Below are 25,273 nucleotides of genomic sequence, written 5' to 3' on the forward strand. Positions count from 1 at the left end.
TGTCTTCTTGCTCACTACCTGCAACATAGACGGACCCTCTGCTGGAATGAAACATACAGGTTTGATGTTAGCTTCTTAAACTGCTGACAGCCTAATACACACCATAATAACTGTAAATAGTTTCATTGTCTTGATTTCTGTTTTGATAATTCTTAAAACGTATTTGTGTCTATGACACTATAACACTATAATAATAGTACCTTGGCTGAGTACACCTAATAGCAGTATATTAAAATGCATTGCTTTAAACTAGGTTCATGGTCTGCTATAGCCATTCTCTGTAAGTGTTCTTTTAATGTTAATACAAATACAAAAGTTATACAGTAGTCTAATGGTCTCGTGGGCACTGAATAATTAAGTAATCACTGACTGTACACTGACTCAACATCGCTGACTGTTCATGTTAGTGAGCTGCCTGACAGTAATGAACACATGAATTGCCATATAAATAACTACCAACAAACTAAAAAAGTTATTTTAAATTTATTTTTGAACAGTGCCATTGTGATATTCTAAAAATAAATTTTATCAGCCTGGCTTCACTGCCTGCACTACGTTCACCAAAATGGCTTGCTGACGTCATTGCACACCAGCTAAAAACCACTGGTCTTTAATGGTGCTTGCTGTTAGTGTTGCTAAGCTTTCTATTGAAACTTTTAATCTAACTTTTAGTTGCCACAACATGAGGTCATATCATTTGGAGATGGACCCACTGTTACTCCATTATCTTCCTTTTTGTTGTTGTGCTAGAACATTTTAATAGATAGGGGAGAGCGGGGTAAGTTGTCACACTTTTCACACTGACTAACTTTTACTGAGCACCATACATCACAACGTAATAAATGTTTCACCAAATGAAAGAAGGAAGTCTCGGGCACATATGATGTATTCATTACATTTTCATATCTTATCTCATTACGGAGTTGTAGACTGTTGAATGGAGAATGTGCACTTGTGACAATTTGCCCCATCGGCAGGTAAGTTGTCACACTACATTATCTTAAAATAAGAACACAAATACTTAATTGTGATTATTGATTTTAATTGTTAAATTCAAACCAAAACTGGAAATTTGAACAATTATGCCAAAAGAATTTGGAAAAAAAACAATTATTTCAATCCAATACACATTTTAATCAAAACATTAAGTAGAAAGAAAACTTTAGTTTGAACTTTAAACTCAAATGTTCTCTGGCTTGCACATAAATCCATCATAACTGAATGGAATGCTGCAAATAACTTGCTTTACTTAACATGTTTATCCTCTGAACAAAACAGATGCCCTATTTCTGATTAATCAGACTCAACTTCAGAGTCACAATTCTGGCACACATAAATTGCCTGGCCTGAGGTGCAAGCATCATGGGCCCATTTGTTGCATTTTACGCATTTTACCCAGGTCTCTTTTGGACGACTGTTTGAAAATGGCTCCACACAGACAAGGCAGAAGCACTCTTCATCATCTGATGATGACTCTTGAATTATTTTTCTTCTTTTAGCTGCGTTGTTCTTCATAGGTCCAGATGTTTTCCCCCCTCGCGTCCCTCTCTTTTGAAACAGCTTTTTGCTAGATTCAGCCTTATTCTTTTCTTTTTCTAGTTGCTGCTTCACTGGCGTGTCGGTTAGAATTGCTGATTTGCGTCGTTTTCTTCCTTTGCTGGATGGTTTTCGGCGGCCAGCTTTTGGATATGGCCGGATGTCCTCTGGAGTTGGTAGTCCGCTGTCAGTAATTGCAGTGCTGGGTAAGGGTGAGCTCGTGATAGAGATGGTGCTGGAGCTTGGCAGTTCAGAGTTGGTGCTGGGGCCTAGCAGTGCAGAGGTAGTGCTGGGGCCTGGCAGTGCAGAGGTAGTGCTGGGGCCTGGCAGGTCAGAGTTGGTGCTGGGGCCTGGCAGTGCAGAGGTAGTGCTGGGGCCTGGCAGTGCAGAGTTGGTGCTGGGGCCTGGCAAGGCAGGGTCCGGAATAGGGCGATCTGTGACGTAGGATGGTGCAAACTCGGCTTCCAGAAATACATTTCTGTTGTAAGGTTGAATCCCAGCCACCCTAAAACCAGCCTGAATGTTCAATGGGGTTGCAGCCAGAGGATATCCAATTGCCACAATCCCAGGAATGTCATAAATAGACATTGTCTTCCCAGGGTTGTTCCTCATCCAGGCATCACACGTGCTGTTGATATGCCTCTTTAGTGGCCCGTAGACAGACCTGTCTAATGGTTGGAGCCGATGTGAGCAGTGGGGTGGGAATGACAGCATGATTATGCCATTTTCTTTGGCATAATTGAGTCCATCAATGGACAGATGAGACTCGTGGTTGTCCAAAAGGAGTAAACAGGGCTTCGCCTTTGAACACTTTGTATGTTCATTGAAATGTTGCAGGAAGTCAACAAAGTGTGTCTTTCATCCATCCAGAGGAATTTGCCCCTCCTTTGCTGCCGGGTGGCCCGTTGATCAGGAAATGGTCACGGAAGTGGACACGCGGGAAAATAAAGTATGGAGGTAAACTATTCCCTATGGCTGAGACAGCACAGGCCAGTGTGACAAGGGTTCCCCTTTCAGCAGAGGTCAATGACCCTACTTGTTTGAATCCACGTCTGGCCAACACTTTGTCTGGTTTATGTACAGTGGTGACCCCAGTTTCATCAACATTCCAAATGTCTCCTGGTCCAAACTCATATTTGCATAACACTTTCTCTAAGTTGTCAAAGAAAGCATTGACATTCTCTCTGTTGAAGCTACTTGCCCTGGCAAGGCTAGTTGCTTCTGGCTTTCTCAGTGACAATGTTGTATGCCGCTTTAAAAAGCCTGTAAACCACTCTTTGCTGGCCTTTTCTTTTTCTGCCCACAAAGGCACATACTTCAGTTCGTGTGCCACAGCAAACTGGTAGGCAAGCTTTCTGACCTCACTTGGTGACAGACCAAAATAAATGTCAGCTGACCTAGTAATATACTCAACAAGCTGCTTTTCCAAATCAGGGGAAAAAACTTCCTTGGCGTTGTATAACCAACCATTGTTGTTGGCATGGCTGTCTGACTTTCAATTTCTTCTCTGGTAATCTTTTGACAATACCGAGTTAGAGTACGGTAATTTATGTCAAAATCCTTTGCTGTACTTCTGATTGATTTGTTCTGCATCTTTACCTGCCTGACTGCCTTTAACATAATGTCAGGTGGTGTTCTGCCACGCTCTGTCTTTCGTTGATAATTTCGAACCATCTTACTTTCTTCCTTCCTTCCTTAATTCCTGCCTCTCCTTCCTTTCTTCAAAAACCTTATTACAAATACAAATGAATTACAATATCACAATTTTTTGGAGCATTTATTTGTACTGGGGCAAGTTGTCACATGTGACGACTTGCCCCAAACTGACATCTATGCTAATTTTGGCTAAATGTCAGGGTTAGCTCAACATAGCACATCAGCTGAAGTATCAAAAGACACGTTAATGTCTCCTCTATTTTGTGTAAAATAATAATTTGTAACATCTATACCTAACAAAGTTGTACTGAAGAAAATTTAAAGTGATTTATTTTTCCTTTTAGGTCAAAAAAATAAAAAAGATGTGCTCACCTCAGATTAGAGCAGTCTTGACCACATGTGAACAGGAGGTTGACTATAAAAGAAGAAGTCACACAAAGTGGCTATTTCATTTTTGAGATAGAGCCTCTAGTGTTGGAGTTATGAACAGTGTGACAACTTACCCCGCTCTCCCCTACAGTGTCACATATTACATTGACTCACTGTCATTAACAACTCCTCTTAGCTAATTCAATCTTAACCTGTTATTTGCGTGGTGTTCACCACTTTCTTTCTCTTTGAAAGACATTTGTTAATATCTGACTTCCCTCAGTTTGCTTTCTTTTCTTTTTTAATACCCTGAAATAGCTTTAATGGGGAAAGACACAACTCACAGTGCACATGAGCAGTCAAGTGGATGGAATAAATTAGCTGTGATGCGAAGTCCAAGTATGTGGTGGACTAATCCACTGATATGAAAGAGCCTCCAGTATTTTTTGGAATCAAACTTAAATCACCCAACCAATTCTTCAGGCAATTTAATTTAGCCTTTAATTACTTGGAATTTTAAAAAGTTGTAAACTAGAACAAATGTTTAATTCCAGGCTTGACAGGGCCTCTCCCACCATTAGGGACCTGGGTGGTTAGCAGAGATAAATGGGGATGATTGCGTCAGAAAAGGCATGCGATGTGAAATCTTAGCCAAATGAAACATGTAGCTCATAAAGGATAAGATTTCCATACCAAATTGGTTGGGGTTAACAACCACCTCTGGTGCTGTTTGCCAACAGGGTGTTAGTAGAAACTGTGTTAGCCAAAGAGGTGATTGAGAAAATATGTGAGGGAGAAAGAGAAAGGGGAGTAGGGGTAATCTTGGAAGACCATGTGAATAGTGTTGTTGGCGTGAAGCGTTGATCATAATGTGGTGTCGCGATGAGGAATAACCGGGACGGTAACTAAGATATTGACAACGCCACCTGGGGGAGGGCGTTACACCCCAGGAAAGATTTCTCTAGCCAATGTACATGTTGCACTGGCTACCAAAGCCCACAGACTCGTTATTAACGGCAGAGGTGAGACAAAGGAAGTTTACAAATCAAAATTTATTAAGAACTAAATACTAAAAACATAACTATAAAATCAGGAAGGCACCTAGGGTAGCAGGGTTGAGACGGCAAAATAGTTAATTAAAACACTTTATTAACAAATGATGATTAAAATGACCAGACTCCCTACCACAATGCTACCCTAAAACAATCACAGCATGATAAAAGAATAACTAAACAAAATAGTGGAGACCGGCTACTTGAGGAGGCAACCTACAGGGAGGAGTGCCCAAGGGTGCCACCAATTACTCACCCGTGTAACTTCACTGCAGACCTCACTGTCACTCACACTAAACTCTAAATGGTGCAATCTACCTATGCCCGGTGTGTACACTCGCATGCATCGGGAAGGGGATTCCACCTCACGTGCCTAGCCCCTCAGCAAGCGGCCGCACCTCCACTAAAACAATGAAAGCATAAAACGTTACACACATTAATAAAAGATCTACATAAAACAAATACACCCCAAAGTACTGTTCGTTATAAAAGCATTACATAACAAACAAAACAGCATGACAAGACAGCAGCAGTATAGTGCAAACCACTCTCTAAAGGGCAATACTAAACTGAGTAGTTTTCCTTGAGAGATCTGCAGCGCTTAACTGCCTAATGCTCTCAGCCACCTTGGATGGACAAGACTGCCAAATGCCTCCTTCTGGTAGTGAAGAGCAGCTGTTTCTTATAAGCCTGCTAATTGTCAACTGGGAAGGCATGGATGTTAGTGGTGCGTTTGTGGACATCATGTAAAATCCTACCCCAGAATCTACTTCATTACAATAAGTTTGATGTTGGAAATCGAAGGCATGATGTTGAATGTTGTCAGTGTGCATTCCCTAGGTATTGTATGGAAATGGCTGTGGTAAATTCATGCTTTAAGAAGAAGGAGAAACATAGGTTGATGTGTAAGAGTAGAGGAAGGTGCACAGAGGTGGACTATATCTTATCCAGAAGATGCAATCCGAAATAGATAAGAGGCTGCAAGTTTGTGTCAGGGGACAATGTAGCTAGGCAGCATCAGATGGTATTCTGGTATATCTGGTGGACAGAGGAAAAAGGGCAAGAATAATTCAGAATCTGAATCAGAATATTTTATTAATCCCAAGGGAAATTAAAGGAAGGAAATGCTCAGTGTGTTTGTAGATCTAGAGAAAACATACAATTAGTGCATTAGAAAGTCAGACATGGCAGAAAGGAATGTGAGGATGGTACAGGACATGTATGAGGACAGCAGGAAAGTGGTGAAGTGTGCAGTAGGTGTGACGGATGGGTTCAGGATGTGGGGTGGGATTACATCATGCATCTGCTCTAACCCACTTTTTGTTTGCAATGGTGATGGACAGGTTAACAGATGAAGTTAGCCTTATCTTTACAGAAGAGATTGTGATCAGCAGTGAGAATAAGGAGCAGGCGGAAGAGAACCTGGAGGGGTGGAGGTATGCTCTGGGGAGAAGACAAATGAAAGTCAGTAGAAGCCAAAATACATGTGTGTGAATGAGAGTGAGATGGGTGTAACAGTAAAGCTGCAAGGAGCAGAGGTAGTGAAGGCAGGTGAGTTTAAATACCTTTAAATAAGCAACAGAAGAAGAGAATGGAGGCAGGGTTTAGTGGGTATTCTCACAAGTGATTTGTGAAAGAAGAATAGCACAAAAACGATAGGGAAGATTTACAAATTGGTAGTAAGACCTGCCATAATATGTGGTTTGGAGATGGTAGTACTCACAGTAAAACAGGAGGCCAAGGCAGACTTGGCAGAATTGAAAATATTAAGATTTTCATTGGGAGTGACCACGAAAGACAAGATTACAAATGAGTTATTAATCAGAGCGACAGTTCAGGTTGAGCATTTTGATTCAAAGTTAGAGAGGCGTCACTGGTAGGGCATGGACATGTGAAGGGGAGGAACAGTGGTTTACTGGTCAAGAAAAGCTGAATATGGAGCTGCCGGGCAGAAGACCATGGGGAAGATTCACAGATGTTTTAATGGAGGATATGTAGAAGGCTGACATGACAGAGAAGGATGCTAGGAAGAGTATGTGACAGGGGGAGATGATCTGCGGTGACAACCCCTAAAGGGAGCAGCCGAAAAAGAAGAACCATATCATTTATCATTTATATCATATAAATGATATCATCAAGAAAGTTTTATTTTTTTTTGGTGGGTGGGGGGAGGGGGAGACGACTGTTCCACTGCAAAATCTGCATTACATAAATGATATAAGTCCCAAATTGATATTTGTTATATTCTTGTACACTGAGTAAATTGCCTTCATAAATAACTGTAATAGTAACCATGTTTTATGTTATCCCCAGGGACAGCAAAATAGGCTACATACTCAAGGTAAATTCAAGCATCCAAATTTCTGCACTTACCCTTTTCATACAGCCACTTTCTATGAAGGTTATATCTACAATGCAAGCAGCCTGTTCCTTAATTCCCTAAATGCTAACAAATTACATTAATAGCAAAGAAAAAAAAAAGCAATATATTCAGCATAAAAGCATAGGTTTTTACAGAGTTTTACAGAATTATTGTATATCGTATGGCATAAATAACAGACAAATGCTTCTGGAGAAAAAGTGAACTGTTTTAACCCTAATTTACAAATTAATTTGGAAATGTAAAGTAAAACAATAATATTAATAAAAAAATCAAATCTGATGTAAAAAAAACAAACAAAACAAAAACTAAACTAAACTGGTCAGATTACGATTAATCGGACTAACAATGGACATGCTCAGAACCTCTCTTGGAATGTGGGATGATGGGAATCTGAGTCACCAAAATGCCAAGAAGGGAAACATCGGACTGGAACTTAAAAAAACAAAACAAAAACAACTAGGTAAGTGCGTTCTTTCAACGTAGCATATTGACATTCCCTGCTGAACAGAGAAATGTCAAGTTAATGTTGGTTAAAGCTAAATGGTTCACTTAATGTCAACTATAGCTAGCAGTAGCACATTACTGTGGCAATGAAGCTAAGACGTTAGCACTGTTTATCTTGTGACAGGCAGAACAATATATATTGAATGTAGCAATAGAAGTACTTTTCTCAGCTACAGCTTGACGCTAGATAAATAAAGGTTACTGATGCTCATGTGAACCTTTCTCTTTGCCAGGATGGAGACAAGCTAGCTCATCCTCTGATGCTGGCATACATTCTGACAACTGGTTATATTGTGTTTACTTAACCCAACTCATACCATACTCCTAACTCATAATAATTCCACTGAAACAAACAAAGCAAACAAACTGAAAAACAAACAAGCAGACTAAACTTTCCGCAGGTTGAAGTTGGAGAAATTTTAGAAAAGCACAACTACTGTAAAAAAAATAAATCTGTTATTATAAACAAAACAGGAGCATCATTATTGCAAAAACAAGTGTCAGAGTATTCTTTTTATGTCACTTTCCTGACAGAAGAGAATAGAAGGCAAAAGTCTGATGCAAATCCTAGTACAAAGAAAGGAAAACTGTGAAGAGTCTGGGCTGATTATCACCAAATTATTTATATTTAGATAAATATTTATTATCTTCAACTTATGTTTAGATTTTCATATCTCTTTGGCACCTTTTGTTTTTCTTTTTAAATAAGCGTCTTTTGAAAAATCTATGGCTGTGCTTTCTTGTGTCTCAGGAACTTCCAGACCACTTCATAGTGATCGCAGCACAGCCCTTTGTTTAGCTTATTATTTTGTTGAACAGAGTCATAGTAACTAATTATGCAATGTTTAATATTAACTGTTAGCCATGTTTAGCTAGTTTTCACTGACAAATCATGTTATGTGTTATCTCCCCAGTTCATTAATTAACATAGAATCTGTCTGTCCTGGTCAGAGAGTGTTTTCCCTTGGTTGACTGACTGAATGTTGGCTGGACCACCTACAGTAACTCTAATCCTCCTCACCGTTACTGTCCATAAATGGATGACTAGACACGCTTTCTCTTTGCCCACATAATCTTCAACCAGCTGACTAGACCTGGGATGGCTGCTATATGGATGTAAAACTTTACTGTTAACACCAATACGGTTGCCTTCATTGGCTCCATAACTGTTCTGTCAGTATCTAACTCTTATGGTGATCCTGATTTGACACACTGGTACAGCTGAGCTGTTCACATGCTGTTGCATTAGGGCTACAGCATGTGTGACTTATTGGTATTAATTTCTTCTAATAGGAATTATCCAAAGTCCAGAAATGTTAAATAACCTCTATGTTGTCAGTCTAGTTAGCAGGCTAAATCTCATGTTGACGCATATAAGAGAAACACCTGATAATGTTGGTTTTACGTTTTAAGCACAGCTGATGGTTATTCTGTGGTTGATGAAGATTTTAAAAAAAATGAGTAAAAACATTCAGATATTGAGTTAGGAGTGAGGTCCTAAATTCAGGAAGGAATGCAAAACAGTGAAAAAGCACTAATCCAGAAATTCAAGGAGTAATACAAGGCATGGGAAACATACACTCGTTTACAAAGGATAAATGCAAGACAGGACTACTACATACACTAACTACACAACAAAAACAGGAGAGACCAGAGCACAAGCAAAAGAAATTAAGACTCTCGACAACCGTTAGGAGAAGACAGAGAAAGAAAGTAAAAGTTAACACAGGATACAAACACTAACCTTCAGAGTAAAACAGGAAGTAGCCAAAAGGCAGATACTAGAAATGGAGACAAGGATACTCAGGTAGGCCAATATAAATTATTTATACATGCTGTATCTGAGAGTTATTTAGAAAAGGGAAACCTTTTAAGACTCCCAAGTGATGTATTTCACAAACTCTGTGTGGTATGAAGACATGATTTCACACTGCTGTCTGTGGGATTTGTACTGTGCTTCAGGTAGTTAGAAATGTTATTTAGTAATATTGAAATTACCACCAAAAGTCCCTTCCTTCGATTGCTCTCAGTCGGGTGATACAGTGTAAACAGAAAATGTCATGGAGACTGTTACCCTGGCAATATTGTCAAAACAGTGAAGGAAGGAGGGGTAAGTGAAGTCAGAGCAACCAGACAATCACAACAATGTGAGAAATGCCAGAGACCACCAAAAGAAAAAGAATAGTTGAAAAGGAAGAGAGATAAATGAAGATGGAAAAAATGAAAAGCTCTTTAAAAGTGCCACAGGTTAGTTCCTAGTTGCTGAGTGCTGCTACACCTTTTTTTTCTCCATTTGTGTTTGGTGTTGCTGGGCATGTTGTTACCAACCAAATTACGTGTTACTGCCAGCATTTCTACTTTTACTGTTTCATAATATACAGCATTTTGATTGCAGCAACATGGAATACAACTCTTGTTTTCTGGTTAATAAACAAAATTAACCTTAGAACGGAACCTATTTTACAGCTCTCCAAAATTTAGAAGAGACTATGTGTGTGAACCTGTGTGAATTGCTTATTTATATTAAAAGTAAAACTTAAGACAGAAACCCTTTTATATGACATTGGCTTGAAGTCCGGGAGTGCTCATTCAGATAACTAAGATTGACCTTTGAAACATACAAAAGGGCAGGCCCTGCATGAAAAACCAAAGCCAAGTAAGTTCTACATCATGAAAAATGGAAGGAATGAGGACATGTTTAATAAATGCTCACTGTGATGTAGCAGAATGTATATCTCTGTGCCATTCTATAAAACTATAAAACTATAACTCTATAAAATATAATGTTGTAACAACTATGTCTATGGCTATTGATGGAATTTTGGAATGTTTGACTATTGAGATCATGAATGAAAAAAAGAGAAATGTTATAATAAGTTGCATATATCGGACACCCAGTTCAAGTATTGACACTTTTTATGAATGGATAGAAAAAATGTTTGCTTCGGTGAACCAAAAATTACTATTCATCTGTGGTGATTTTAATATTGATTTGCTTAACCCAACAAGGTTAAAAGCCATTGATGACTTTACTGACACGATGTACAGCTTATCACTATATCCAACAATAACAAAGCCAAGCAGAATAACATCACATAGCGCCACTATTATTGACAACATTTTTACTAATGTCATGGATTTCCAAATTAATAGTGGCCTGCTTGTCTGTGATATAACTGACCACTTACCAGTTTTTACTTTGTGTGACTGTGATTTAAAAAAAATAGATACCAAAATTACGATAGCAAAGTGAACAATAAATGAAGAAGCAATTCATGCCTTTAATTTCGATTTAGCACAACAAGATTGGAGTTCGGTGTATGAAGAGTGTGGACAAGGCTTATGACAATTTCCTAGATATTTTCACTATGTTGTACAATAAACATTGTCCTGTAAACGAACACAAGACAAAGAAAAAAAAGATAAAAAGTCCTTGGCTCACAAAAGGAATTATCAATGCTTGCAAAAAGAAAAACAATCTGTATAAACAGTTCATCAAAGTAAAAACAAAAGAAGTGGAACAAAGATATAAAGCATATAGAAATAAATTGACTGATATTATAAGAACGAGTAAACAACTTTATTATAGAAGAAGATTATATGAAAATAAAAACAATATAAAAGGAACTTGGGATGTGTTAAATAACTTAATTAAACAAGGATCTTCTGGAACATCATATCCTGAATGTTTCATTGATGCAAATGGTGAAAATCTCAACATGAGTAACATTGTAGATGGGTTCAATAATTTTTTTATAAATGTTGGCCCTGAACTAGCAGCGGACATCCCGTGTCAAAAAAATGAAAATATCAGTAATATAAAATCAAATCCCTTTTCACTGTTCCTCTCAGCTACAAATGAGCAAGAAGTAATAAATATCACATTAAAATGTAAAAGTAAGTCTTCAATGGATTATCATGACATAAATATGTCTGTAGTTAAACAGGTTATTCTGAATATTGCCAGTCCCTTAACATATGTCTGTAATTTATCATTTCAGTCCGGTTGTTTTCCAAAAAAAATGAAAATTGCAAAAGTAATACCACTATACAAAAGTAATGACAAACACAGTTTTACCAATTATAGGCCTATTTCTCTACTGCCTCAATTCTCAAAAATTTTAGAAAAACTTTTTAATTCAAGATTAGAAAAATTCCTTGAAAAACATCAAATAATAAATGTTGGTCAGTATGGTTTCAGAACGCAAAGAACCACTTCAATGGCGATAATTGAGGCAGTAGAAGAAATTACTAATGCACTGGATAAAAATAAATATGCAGTTGGTATTTTTGTTGATCTCAAAAAGGCCTTCGACACAATCAATCACTCAATTTTATTGGATAAATTGGAAAGATATGGTATTCGAGGGAAAGCTGGTAACTGGTTAAAAAGTTACCTAACGGGTCGGGAACAATATGTTAGCATAGGGCATTACCATTCAGAGAAACTTGGTATTACATGTGGTGTTCCCCAAGGGTCAGTGTTGGGACCAAAACTTTTCAATGTATACATAAATGATATTTTTGATGTTTCTCAAGTACTTAAAATCATACTGTTCGTAGATGACACCAACATATTTTTCAGTAGCGATGATTATACTGATCTTGTAATGACCGTAAACAGGGAGCTAAAATTAATAAAAAAATGGATGGATATAAATAAATTATCATTAAATATAAATAAAACTAAAGCAATGTTTTTCGGTAATTTAAAATATAATATAGAATTACCAATTATCATTGAAGGTGTACCAATTGATAATGTGAGTGAAAACAAATTTTTGGGAGTCGTAATTGATAACAAAATTTCATGGAAACCCCACGTCAGACACATAAAAACCAAAATTTCCAGAAGCCTCGCAGTTTTGAACAAAGTGAAACCATACCTTGATAAAGATGCACTTCGTACTCTGTACTGTACCCTGGTTCTTCCATATTTTACATATTGTGTGGAAGTGTGGGGAAACACATATAAAAATACAACTAATCCATTAGTTACAGTACAGAAACGAGCACTGCGTATTATTCACAAGGCTGGTTATTTAGATCATACTCACAAACTCTTTCTTCAGGCAAAGTTACTTAAATTCCAGGATCTGGTTAATTACAATACATCCATAATCTTATACAAAGCCTTTAATAAACTTCTACCTGCAAATTTACAAATTATATTTGAAATTCGAGAAAGGTTTTATAATGTGAGAGGCTTCGGAGAATTCAAATTATCCAGAACTCGAACAACCCGTAAAGGTTTTTGTGTGTCTGTATGTGGTGTGAAAATCTGGAACAGTCTGAGTTTACAACTGAAACAATGCAAAAATATTCATAGATTTAAATTCCTCTACAAACAGTTGGTTTGGTCACAGTATACTCAATGATGGTTATAGTGTGCTCTGTAATGTTCGTTCTCTTACCATTGCTGGTATGGATTCAAAAAAAAGAAAAGAAAAAAAAGTGTGTGCGTATGTATGTACATGTGTGTGTAGATATATATGTATGTATGTATATGTATGTGTGTTTGTCACTATGTAATTATTATTGCCTGTTACCTGTGGTAACGCAATTTATAATTAATATATATTCTGTATTCAGTTATGAAGGTTCTATTTGTTGTTGCGAGCTGCCGTTGAGATGCTTGCATGTGCCCGGGGCTGTTGATGGTTTGTTTGGTTGCAACGATGGGCGTAGCTGTGGGAAGCTTATTGTTTTTTGTTGATGAGTGAGTATAGGGGTGGGATTTAATAAGTTTTCTTCGTCCCACTCCTTTTCAGGTAATTTTTGTTTTTTGTTTTGTGCACTTTATATTCAATATATGTATTTTTGTTGTGCCTGAAATGAACAAATAAATGAAAAATTGTGATTTCTAGATTTCTGTGTATGGATTAGGATCTTAGATTTATCTTAATTGTAAAGTCCTGCGATATTTATAATACAATCTCCATCAAAATACCACTTTTAGTCTTTTAGTAATAGGATATATTAATGTGAGCATGCAAAAGAGCCAGTTTCAAAGTGCTTTTGCTTCAGAATAATGTGATACCTCTCTGATTAGCGGATATGAATGTAGCAAATCAAGACAGGAAACATATGAGTGTAAGTGTGGCAGAAATATTAAAGTAATTAAAAGTGAAAAAAGTGAGCAAATCATATCCTGCTTAGGGCCCTCATTAAGCTAAAGACAGCCCCGAATGCTTTGACAGTCATCTACGAGAGAGAGATGAAACTAGTTGTCAGGCAGTGCTGATAAAAATGGTGTATTATGGACCGCACAGGACCATCTGTAGCATAATGGCAGATGCTGCTCCGTAGCACACAAAGACTTCATTACTGCTTGTTTTGTGAAGTTTCATTGAAATTTTGCAAGAAAGAACTTCTATTAAGCAGTTGATATGAATTTTAAAATGTTGTCTTTAGGTGCACCCTGGGTAAAAATAATCACTGGTATAAAAGACTCGTTCTTTTGGAATTGATATATTAATCGCAAAGACTTAAATCACATCCCACAGTAGAAGCTCATTAATCTTTGCCATGTCCTCCTAGTTGGATAGGTTGTATCCCTGCATTGGGAGAAAGGGTGCCTTGGTCAAGTCCAGTCTTTATTAAGATTAATGAACAGCTTGACATTTTTAGTCCTCTGTCTGAATCGATAATTTTAATACTCATGAGAGCCAATGGGGATCTAAGCTTGTGGAACACACATTGTGGCCACAGGGCGCATGTTAAATGTCCAAGTGGTAATCAATGCAAAGAAATTAGCTATTGATCTCTTATAGTTTTGTAATAGGTTATCTATTGGTTTGCTCTTTCGAAAAATTCCAATATCAGTCGGATGGAATTGTGCTGTTAATATTGCTGTGGGGAGTTTGTATGTATGTGTATGCGTACACATACACCCACCTTCCATTTGTGTTTTCGTGTGCGTGCAGGGTCACATTCTAATTAGCACAGAGGGCAGACTGTAAACAAACATGTTTAGGAGCATATTGGTGATCCACAGTTCATTACAAATAAGGCTGAGAACTTCTGATTAGTTTTATGCAAGCGCAATGCTGACTAGAAGACCAGTGCTTACAAACAGCTATTAAAATATTTCCTCTTTCTTACACACTATTAGTGATGGATCATATATATATATATATATATATATATATATATATATATATATATATATATATATATGTATATATATATATATATATATATATATATATATATATATGTATATATATATGTATATGTCTCAAATGTAAGTGCTGAAAAGCTGCTAGAAACAGACTTGTTAAGGTCAGAATCCCTATTGTAGTTCTGACTAGAGTTCTGAGGCTAGATAAATCTGATATCATGGATAAGACTGAGTATATCTGGTGAGCTTACTTTAAGTTACTGCTATCCAACTAACCTTTGCACTCACCCAACGTGTGTTACCCTGCCAGCTGACTAACAAGCCAGGGTCCTATTGTGGGAGTCCCATAGATTATTCGACTACCCCCCCAAAGGACAGTCTTCTTCAGGGGCAGGGTGAATGACATCTCCATTATTGTCTTGGAGTCTGGTGTTTGCAGTGCTTTATTCTGTTTTTGTTGGAGGGTCACACTAACTAGAGCCTGTAACAAATGGAAAACTGGTTTATGAGCCACTATGTCAAACCCACCAAGGATAACAGTATTTTAAATTGTTTACTTATGTGTACACCTCATTTTCTCATTTTAACCTACATGCAATAGAAACAAAATGTGTCAGGAATACTGGTAAAGTCATAAATGGAAAAAAGTACCAAGCTGACTTGTTTAAGTTTTGTTGGTCTGTTTCCCAGGACATGCAGTGTGAGGTGGACATGGATCTTCTTTGCTGGGGAAGTGGGGAGCTTGGACAAACTGGGCACGGCAGGCCAGAGGTCATTCCTCCAGAGGAGGCACTTCTGAAAGAGTTTGCAACATCTGGGCTGGGCAGTGTAAAGTTGCTTGCATGTGGATCCAGTCACTCTGTTGTGGTTACAGGTAGCGTTCCCAGTCTACTTGTATAATAAATAAAATCCAGGAAGCCTTGCTAGATATTGAGTGGTGCAAGTACAACAATGGGTAAAGGATAAATAATAAAAATAATGTTTTTTCTTAAATATATTTTACCTTTTTTGTCGGTGTGTTCGAAGAATAAATTTACAATATTATTTGGTTCTTTTGTTTGATGTTTGCACCAATCTCTAGCAACACCAGCTGGACTTTATTTCTTCCTCCATCTTTGTTTGTGTGCCTATTGTTTGTTTGTGTTTGGTAAAAAATTATTTGCGCAAGAAATTGCTATTCTTATCTCATATTATTCTTAATTAGTTTACAAATGCCAAAATTGATATATGTTAATAATGCAATTAGCAGAACAAACCAAAAGACACTCTGAACCTCAAGGACCCAGTGCAGCAGATGATGCATACAGGAATATAAAGGTATTGCAGCTACTGTTCTTTAAAAAAGAAAAAGGTGCATACTCTCATTTACACCATTTTTTACTTAAAAAACCCCCCCCGCATAATCAGACAACTGGTTAACTTGGACAACTCATTAATTTTTTCTGCTGTTACTGATATTTACCATGTTTAAGTCTGCAGCGCATCTTTGAATTTGTGATATACTGTTTTACTCTGGCGTGTATTTAGAAGTTTCAAAAGTATAAAAGCCAGATTACTTTGTCTTAAAGCTTCAGGTATCCACTGAGACTTTGGAATGTTTACAGAACAATGAGCAATGACAGTCAAAGGCCACAGTTTAGTCAAAGCATGAATAAGCAAGCAAACTCATTGAAATAGTAGCAACAATTAGAGTCTGGCATGTGAAGGACATGTTTTTTAAGGACATCTAATAATAGTTTTACCTGATGGTGCAGTATGGATGGGTTACAAACATGTATAATGCCATAATTGTAGAGTTTACATACTATATGAAGTGTCTTTTCTTTCTTGCCCATGAGGGAATACTGGCCTACTTATTTGCCAATTTGATAGAAAACCTGATGACAGGAAGAGAGTAGGCTCCTTTAGTACATTAGCTGGCAGTGGTCATAAATCAGTAGCCTAGATAAGTCTTATAGATCACCCCAACACAGGGATCCTTTGCCTTTGCCGTCATTACAGGGAAAAAGGTGACATTTTTGATTGATTAAAATGGTGCAGGCTAGCTTAGGCTAAATCATGTTAAGTGATGCGACATTGCAGTTTCACATATCATATTTCTGTCAAGACAATGATGGTGGAAGGCATTGTCAAGGCATGATATCTGACAACAGGAGACATCTGGAGGGACTGGAGGAGATTTATGGGAAGGTTTTAGTGGTCTGAGGGAGATGAGAGAGAGTAAAAAGTGGTCCTTTTTTGTGCATTGTCACTTCCAGAGTGACTGTAAATTTTACTCTAGTGCTGTTGGGAATTGGGGACATTTACACATCCTGACAAATTGCTTGCTGTAAAAGTATTTATTGGTCATGTCTTCCCTTTATTCTTGGCCAACTCACAAACACATACCCTCCTCACAGACACAGAAATATTTATCCAAAGCAAATTTATGTGACACGCGTTTATGTGTCGTACCTGGCTATAGCCTGATATTTGTCATAATGGTGTCGTGTTAATGTTTTGATAGAGGAGGTGTTGAGTAGGTCGTAATGGTTTTATATTGGCCAGATTGTCCCAAATCAATGGCCATTTGGCCCAGTCAGCCCAAAGAAAGGCTTGTTTATGGAAAATTAGTTTGCAAGAGAAATCCATAAAACGTGAAGAAAGCTGGAGAACAAGTTTGCTTGTGTAACCTGACACACATACACACTCTCATGCGTACACATGCACACTCTATCTCACAAAGATGAACTGTTCACTGATTTAAGGTTGCACTACAGTCACTATGACAGTCAGTGAACAGCTATAAACAAAACTGACCTTAAGGGCTGTTGCCATGTTAAACGTGTACCATATGTTCATCATGTTTGGAGGTGTGTGATTTGTGTTCTGATTGCAAGTGTGAAAATAAAATATTTTCAATGAAAGAGTTTGGAATGATAGAAATTTGGCCAGTGTGGAAAAACATCTTTATTTTCATTCATTTCCAATTGTAAACAGTAAATGGCTATTTACAGTGTACTGAACCCAATGAGAGTGAAATTATCTTCATGACAGTGAAATTATCAGATTTTTAGGCAAACTTAGTCTGCTCTTTTGACTTTGTTGTTCCGTTGCAAACATTACTTCACATTATAAATTGTTGCCACTAGGTGGCACTGTGAGACTGCCAATTAGAAACTATAGCAGAAGAAGGTAGGTGGGGGCAGGTGGGGAAAAAGAGGCTTACTTACCTCACACTCAGACAGAGCTATAATTTACTAATAGTGTGGAAGCCGCCATTGCTGTTATCTTTTAATAGATTTGTACGGGGGAAAGCAGGTGCCTGTTGTTAATGCGTCCAATTGCCCAAGTTGCCTACAGAATTTAGGGCATCCATCACTGTCGTCGGCGGTGACACCCTGTCGTTCTACTTCATGCGGCGGGCCGGCCAGGCTGGGTTGGTAACAGATGAGGCTTCTCTCTCCTCTAGACGCCCACAGTCACACAGAGACAACCGCCATACGCGCTTTCACATGCATACACACACAAAACCACACGGCTATACCACTTTCTTAGAGGACAAACTAAACTCATACCTTTTAGAGCAGGAAGTGTATATTTCTATAGTTTATATACATTTCAATATTCAAAATTACATACATAAGAAATTATGCTGTAAGTCATTAACAAATATAAAAATCTAGAATAGAGCCAGTTAACACACTTTGAAAACTATTTTGTCTTGCTTCAAAAGTCAGCAAATTCTTTCCTTTTGCTTATTTGGAGTTCCAGTTATTATAGATCCCTTCTACAGTAAGTTAAGGGGTCCTAGGTCACAAATCTCTACTCTACTGAGCTTCATAAAGCCTTATATGTCACAATGGACAGAAACGCTTTCTGCAACTCTGCAAAAGTTATGCAGGAATATTGAAAATACATAAATGGCACACTGCCCCTTAACTTGACTTGCAGACAGGCTGCTGCTAAAAGAAGGATGATCAGAAGAGTAGCAACACAACGGTATGCCTTCTAAAACCAGGCAATAACCAACTCCCATCAAACTTTTACATCAAACATTTTTAGCATATTATATTTGCAAAGTGTATTTGCCAAATCTAAAGCTAGATGTTTGTACTGTACAAGTGCAAACAAGATACAATTTCTTTGTAAAACCAACTTACCTTCATCAGGTTCTGTGACAGCTTGATGATCCTTAATATCATTGAAATTGGTTTAGGTTACTCAAGTGAAAAAGAACTACGGCTACTGTTACTGACTAACGCCACCACCAGCACTATATCTGTATATAGCACTGGGCAATGTTTAAGAGCCACTGAATAGCGTTATCAAAATATGTTAATATCGAGATCAGATATTTAAAAGAAGAATAAGGTGTACAGTTCAAAAGAAATCATGGGTATTGTGCTTGGTTCATTCCAACCAGGACTAGAGAAAAAACTATTCAGTGCAGAATTTTGAAGATCATGCAGCTGGTAAGATATACTTAAAAGAGTAAAACTTTGCTTTGTGTAAGAGCATCCTGTCTGTCTACCTGGACACAGGTATATATATACTGTAGATTTTGTTGCTGAGTTCAAGCATCCAGGGATTTGCCCATGGCTACAGGATGTCAGTTCAGTTCCTCATATGGGATTTATATAAAATTACTCCTTATTCTATTAAAATATGATATGCGGCTGCTATATTTGCTTTGTGACACTACCTGTATTTGATACAGAATTTAAGACTACAGTTTGGGGTCAACACAGCTGCAGGGGACAGAACTACAGAACATTTGTCACAGTGGCAGTTTACTGAAAAGATTTAGCCCAATTACGTACTCTTTTGGTCCGTGTTATTGAATAGTCTCTTTGCAGATTGCTATGCTTTCTTTTAATGGTGAATTGATTGACTTTTTCATTTTTATAAACATCTCACCTCTGATTATTTAAAACATAATTGTAATTGCAGGTTGAATTCTTTTTGAATAGTGACTGGCCAATTAAAAATGAAAAAGCAGGTTATCCTGCAGTTGAATGTTAGCTATCTAGCAAACATGTTAATACGTAGAAATAGCCATCTCACTTAAAAAAAAAACCCAATGAATTCAAACAGATTGCAATGTACAATGTGGTAAAATTACAAACTACAGTAAAAAAAATATTGGTTGTTTAAGTTGTGTGAGTTTTAAGTTCATGGTTAACTATATTTTTTATTTTATTAACAAGATTGGCTCCTTATTGCAGTTCACAGTGCTCAGTTTTTTTTGTGTTTTTTTTTTTTTTTGGGGGGGGGTGGCACACACTCCATATTTGTATTCATTAAATAAATATGGGGAAAGCATGCACTGGTATCTTTTTAAAATTGAAATTTCTTTGATGAACAAATGCTGAAATGCTGTGTTAGAGAAAGGAAATACCAGTAAAAAAAATCTTTGTAAACTTTGGCCCTACGTTGCTTTGAATTCCTGACCCTCTAGCTCCACCCCTGAGCTTAGCCAGGGGCACCTCTTTGCTTTCAGGTTTGCCCTCCGCCCTCAAGAACACTCTGCACAGCTGTATTTCTTTGGACCCAGGCTGAGAGTTGGAGGGTATACAGAGGTGCCTGCTAATACCTTGTTAGGGCTGTTGCAGTTGCTGGGTCTCAGTGAGGTCACTGTCAGTACTGTTTTAGTTCGAGGCCCTTGATCTGCTGCACGTTGGATGAAGCCAAAGACTCATGTGCAGGCCGACTGTGACCTATAATATTCTGCTGGAGGCCTTGCACTTGTGACTACATTGAATTGTTAGAAGCCGGATAACTTAAGTCAGAAATGGTTACTTTGAAGGAGTTTTAAGCAAATACTAAAGACTATTTTAATGTAACATGTTTTAAAATCTTTTGTTGTTTGGTTTGGATGCTTGTGTCAGAAGATTGGCAGAAAATCTGTACGGTATCCTGGGATGGTCAGATGCAAGACTGGGCAAGGTATTTAGGTTCCTCTTTTTCTTTGTTTCTTTTGTTAGTGTTATTTTCAGTTTTTTTCCATATGAGTTATGAACCTTGGTGTCAGGTGTTAAAAAACATATGAGAGTTGTGACCCAGCTTCCTTACCCTTTTTTCCTCTCTGACATCTCTCAACATAAAACAGAGCTCTTGCTCTCGCCATAATTGTAACCATCGTTACGTTTGCACAGTCCCTCCACCCGGGTATTTCCTCCTGCAAACTGTTGATGAACATTGAAGCAATTTTATTTTTCTCAGATGGTCTCTTCATTTTCCAACATTGATTAACTTTAAAAAAAAAAGTGTAATGTGATGACATCATGCATATGACAGTGATAAAGAACACAGACTGAAATTTTAACGTGCGTAATAAACAATTTTCTTTAAAAGCAAGTGTTGATAAAGCCTCTGTTCTTAGAGCCATCACAAAAAACAAGACAAAAACCAAATCTCTGTCTAGTTTGGTGACATCCATTAAAACTAAGTACAGCAGACATAGTTTTCTTTGAATTACTTGGCCCTGAAATCCAATAATTATTAGCATTCAAGGCAACTTTATTTCTGTATACTCAAAGGGATACAAAAAATGTGAGCAAGAGAGATATAGACAGACTGGGACAAATGACAAAGACAGTGGCTGGAAAAAAACCACACACATGACCCTTCTTTTGTGCCTTAAGCATAGCTTTCTTCTGGAAATGTATAATTCACTTGGACTGTCCGGAAACTGTGTTGTTAATTTGGAGACCTATTTTCTCATTTCCTCTTTCTTCCCATCTTTCTGTCTTTCCCATCTGTGCCTGTAGGCAAATGCACCTTTACCTATGTATTTTATTGTCTTGTTTAATGTTTGTCAAAGAGTGCAATACTGAGAGTAATTCTAGGAAAGTATTGGCCATCCCCTGCATGACAACTCCAATATGTCTGGCCTGGACCGAACACTGAGGGGAGCTTTGATAATAATTTGCCATTTAGCTGTTTTGATGTTTTTCTATGATTTCCCAGTTGGCAAAGGTGGATGAGCAGAAAATGGAAGAACAGGAAAAAATAACCCTGTCCTTGCTTCTCATCCTCTGTGTCACTTACTGTTCTTTCTCTCTATCTTTCTAACTCTCTCCCTCCAGTGATTTCCTGTGCTAATTTAGTTGAAAAGGTTTAGCATTTAGTTTTGCACTCAGTTGCTTTTAAGGTTAATAATAGGACAGAACTGTTTATATTGCTGTAATACGGGCTTAACTCTCTCTTAGCGAAGCACGGAGCACTTGAAATGTATAGTGGACTGACTCACAGCCTTAGACTGTCTTTTTCTTGCTCGTCTGCATCGTTCAAAAAACAAATGTTAATGCAGAACAAAAGACAATAGATGGAGAAAAGTCTTGCCAATTAGCAGCTAATGAGACAAGCTTGTGAGGATATCCAAATCCTCAACGTGTTAACGTTTACAACCCCTCCTCCATCTCTCAAATCCTACAACCTATGTCTCCCCCATCTGCCCTTGCACCTAGCCTTCTTTTGTAAGGCGGTTAGGGCACCTCTGAGGCCCTTTGTGTGATTATTCACACATGGCTGTGGCCCTTGTGCTTTGAGCACAGAATAGGAGAGCAAAAAAAAGAGAAATGCCTCATGTATGGATAATGTAAAAATATCCAACTGACACATGGTCAGTGTTTTTTTTTTTCTTATATTTAATTTTTTTAAAGTAACTTGTCGTTTCCCGTCGAACACACTCCCACGCCAACACATCACCGCCTCATCGTCTGGAGATAGATGCATACTGTAGACCCAGTGAGGCACTCACTCCCCCACCATGCGTTCTCAATTTTACTTAATATAGTAAAGCCAGGAATTGGGTGGGTGGGTTGTGGTTGGGACGATGGTAAGGGAAACACATTTGATAAGTAAAAAAATAATATGCCAAGAGAAAAACCAGCCATCCCAGTTGCCTTTGACATGCTTTTTAACAGAGATGTCTGTGTTGGAAGTGAAAATAAAATCTGCTTTTGTAATAGAGATCTTTGGACAGCCTTGAATGATTTGCCACTACTCCTTTCCGGGCTCATTTTCTCCATAGTGTGTATTGGGAGTGTGCTTGGATTCTCGGTGGAGGAAATCAAATGTGAGTTGGCCTGGAAGTGTTGCAGTAAACAGTGAGAAAAGCAAACACAGGCCAGATCAGGGAATATCGTGCAATGTAATATTTGGACTAAAAAACAGAAATGTGTAATGGAACAGCACAAATTTGACTCTCCAAAGGGACTTCTAATTGATTCTGTGCTTCATTACTGGTTTTCTCAGGGAGAAATGGACATCTTACTTATGTATGAAAACAGAGCAACAGACATTTAAATGGATGCCACGGTGATTATTGCGATGCAGTTCTCACAGCATTTGGCAGCAGATGATTGCTTTATTGCTTTAGTTTTTCTTAAATTCTATTATTTTTCCATGAAGGTAGCAGAGAGTAACTGTTTGAATGCAACCTTAACCTTGACTGGAACAATTAAATGAAAGAGAGAATTGAAAGAAAGAGGTTTGGGAACACAAAATAATCCAGGGATCCACTTGATATGTTATTTGTCAGGGGCAGTACATTTGTGCATGTTAACTAACTGTGCCACTGGACTTGGCCTGCTCGTAATAGGGTTCCAGCGCAAACATTTTCTCTCAGGGATTTCTATTATTAATTCTGTCTGAACACATCCATAAATGAATAATGAAATAAATAATGAAAACGTTATTACTTTTGGCAGCTGGGTCATTTCTCTATTCCTGCTTTTTCCTCTGCTTGTTTCCTACTAATTAACTTTCCAAGGAGTTGTCCTCGTTTTCACAAAATACATTTCATCAGTTTGGTAGCCCTCAGAAAGTGGGGGTACACAGTTTTGAGTCAAAGACAACAACCGGGACAATATGCAAGTACTTCACTCCTTTTCTTGTCATTGGCAAGGGAAACAACTTGAAAAGCTTTAAAAGTAATGTGCAACTGAGTTACACAAAGCTGGTCAGCAGTTCTTCAAACACTGTGGCCATTGGATAAAATATGAAGACTTTTAAACCTAAGCGATGCACTTTTATCATTTAGATTGATCAGTGAAACCCTGAATTAACTATTTGAGGCTTTCTGCTTTACATGTGAGCATCTTTTCTCATTTGTAAAACACTAGAACTTTTGCACAGATGTGCTCTCACAACTAAACTACTCCATTTGGTTTAAGCGAGCTTTGGTGCCTATAAAAAGCATGTGAAAAAACAGGACACGTGACACCTGTGCGTTCACTTTGAATTCTCCAGACGATTACCTACTCTACTCTCACGTGGCCTCAATCGGACATTACAAAGGCTGTAAGAAGCTAACGGGGTAAAACTTGTTTAACTTTGAAGTCGACTCAATTGGACATTCACGTTCTCACATAGAGCTCCTCTGGATAATGTCTAGAAAAGTTCAGGGCTGTAGTGATTGTGTGAAAATATCTCCATTTGGCACTCAAGGTTTCTCCTTCTTCTTCTCCAGCCCTCATATCCCTCCTCTCAGATGCCCATACCATGTTGTTAAAGGCTTGTGCGCTGGGTTTAGGGGCTTGGTGATGAGCAGCCCTTATTTAAAACGGATCTTAAAGAGAACAGTAAAGCTAAAACCCCAGTAAAAGTTCCCCCATCGCTTTAGCATTGCTATATAGATGACTTTTCTCTCTCTCTCCTCATTAGAGTCATTGCAACTCTTTCAAACTGCTCCTTCCGTTTCTCTGCATTTTACTGTTAATTAGTTTGCTTTGTAAGGTTAGACGTGCGGACGGAGCAACTTTGAGAGTGTTTAGCTGCCATCTGTGTGCATACAGCTTTAACTATGTACAGATGGTGTGTGCTCACAGACAGGTTGCTTCTTGTATAGAAAAAAAGTGTGAAAGACAGTTTTGGTTCTTTTAACAAGATTTATGGCCATTCTCGCAGGTGACTGCTTAAGCTATAATGATGATTGTTAGTCAGCTGTCAAAAAAGGGTAATTTAAGCAGGAGTAACAAAGAGAGGAGAATGAATATATCTTCATTTGCACATTCTTGGTGATGAATCCTCTTCAAAAATATTGGCATTCCTGGAAAATTGGCTTTGTCAACTTTGAAGCATAATGAACTGATTGTTTAATGGCTACTTCTTAAAGGCTCCAAAGTCAAGGTACCATTAGCCATTCAGTGAACCAGGTAAACAGAGAACGAGACATAAATTGCCAAATAATTGCTTGACATGGTCACAAAATTAGAAATCATAATCAAATAAGGAGCTGACTGACGGAGAGAACCAAAATAAGAACCAAAATGTAATTTCCCACTCCAGTCAAAAGTTACCATTTTATATTGGGTGCAAGATACACCATGAAATACACATTGTAGAATTTTCTAAAAATAATCTAGCCAGTCCAAGACTGCAGTATAACGTGTCTTTAACTTTGCACTAAATCGTACTCATTTCTCTGTTTTCCCCCTCATTTTGTGACTTCTTAGCCCGGGTGCAAGGTGCCTCTCGCTGGTGGGAAACCTGCCCTTGTCAGTTGTAGTTCAGTGCCTAATGCTCTCTGTGGGGCATTGTGAATGACCCTCCCATAATTAAAAAAGGGTTAGCAAAATTATTGTTGGCCTATTGCCACATACTTTGTGATTTAGCAGTGGTCAGAGACAGATTGTGGGCCAAGACTGCCCAAAACTTCTCTCT

At 37.9% G+C, this 25,273-nt stretch overlaps 1 pseudogene across 1 annotated transcript in view; it reads left to right on the forward strand.

Moving 5' to 3' along the window:
- Positions 1 to 8,782: 8,782 nt before the first annotated feature.
- Positions 8,783 to 25,273, forward strand: part of LOC146506958 (uncharacterized) — a 303,858-nt pseudogene continuing 287,367 nt past the window's right edge. The window contains exons 1-2 of the transcript XR_014877373.1: positions 8,783 to 9,747; positions 15,314 to 15,497. The product of XR_014877373.1 is annotated as an uncharacterized LOC146506958 (transcript). The remainder of the gene's footprint in view (positions 9,748 to 15,313; positions 15,498 to 25,273) is intronic.

This window comes from Neolamprologus multifasciatus, chromosome 12, assembly GCF_963576455.1.
Source record: "Neolamprologus multifasciatus chromosome 12, fNeoMul1.2, whole genome shotgun sequence".
Lineage (NCBI taxonomy): Eukaryota > Metazoa > Chordata > Actinopteri > Cichliformes > Cichlidae > Neolamprologus > Neolamprologus multifasciatus.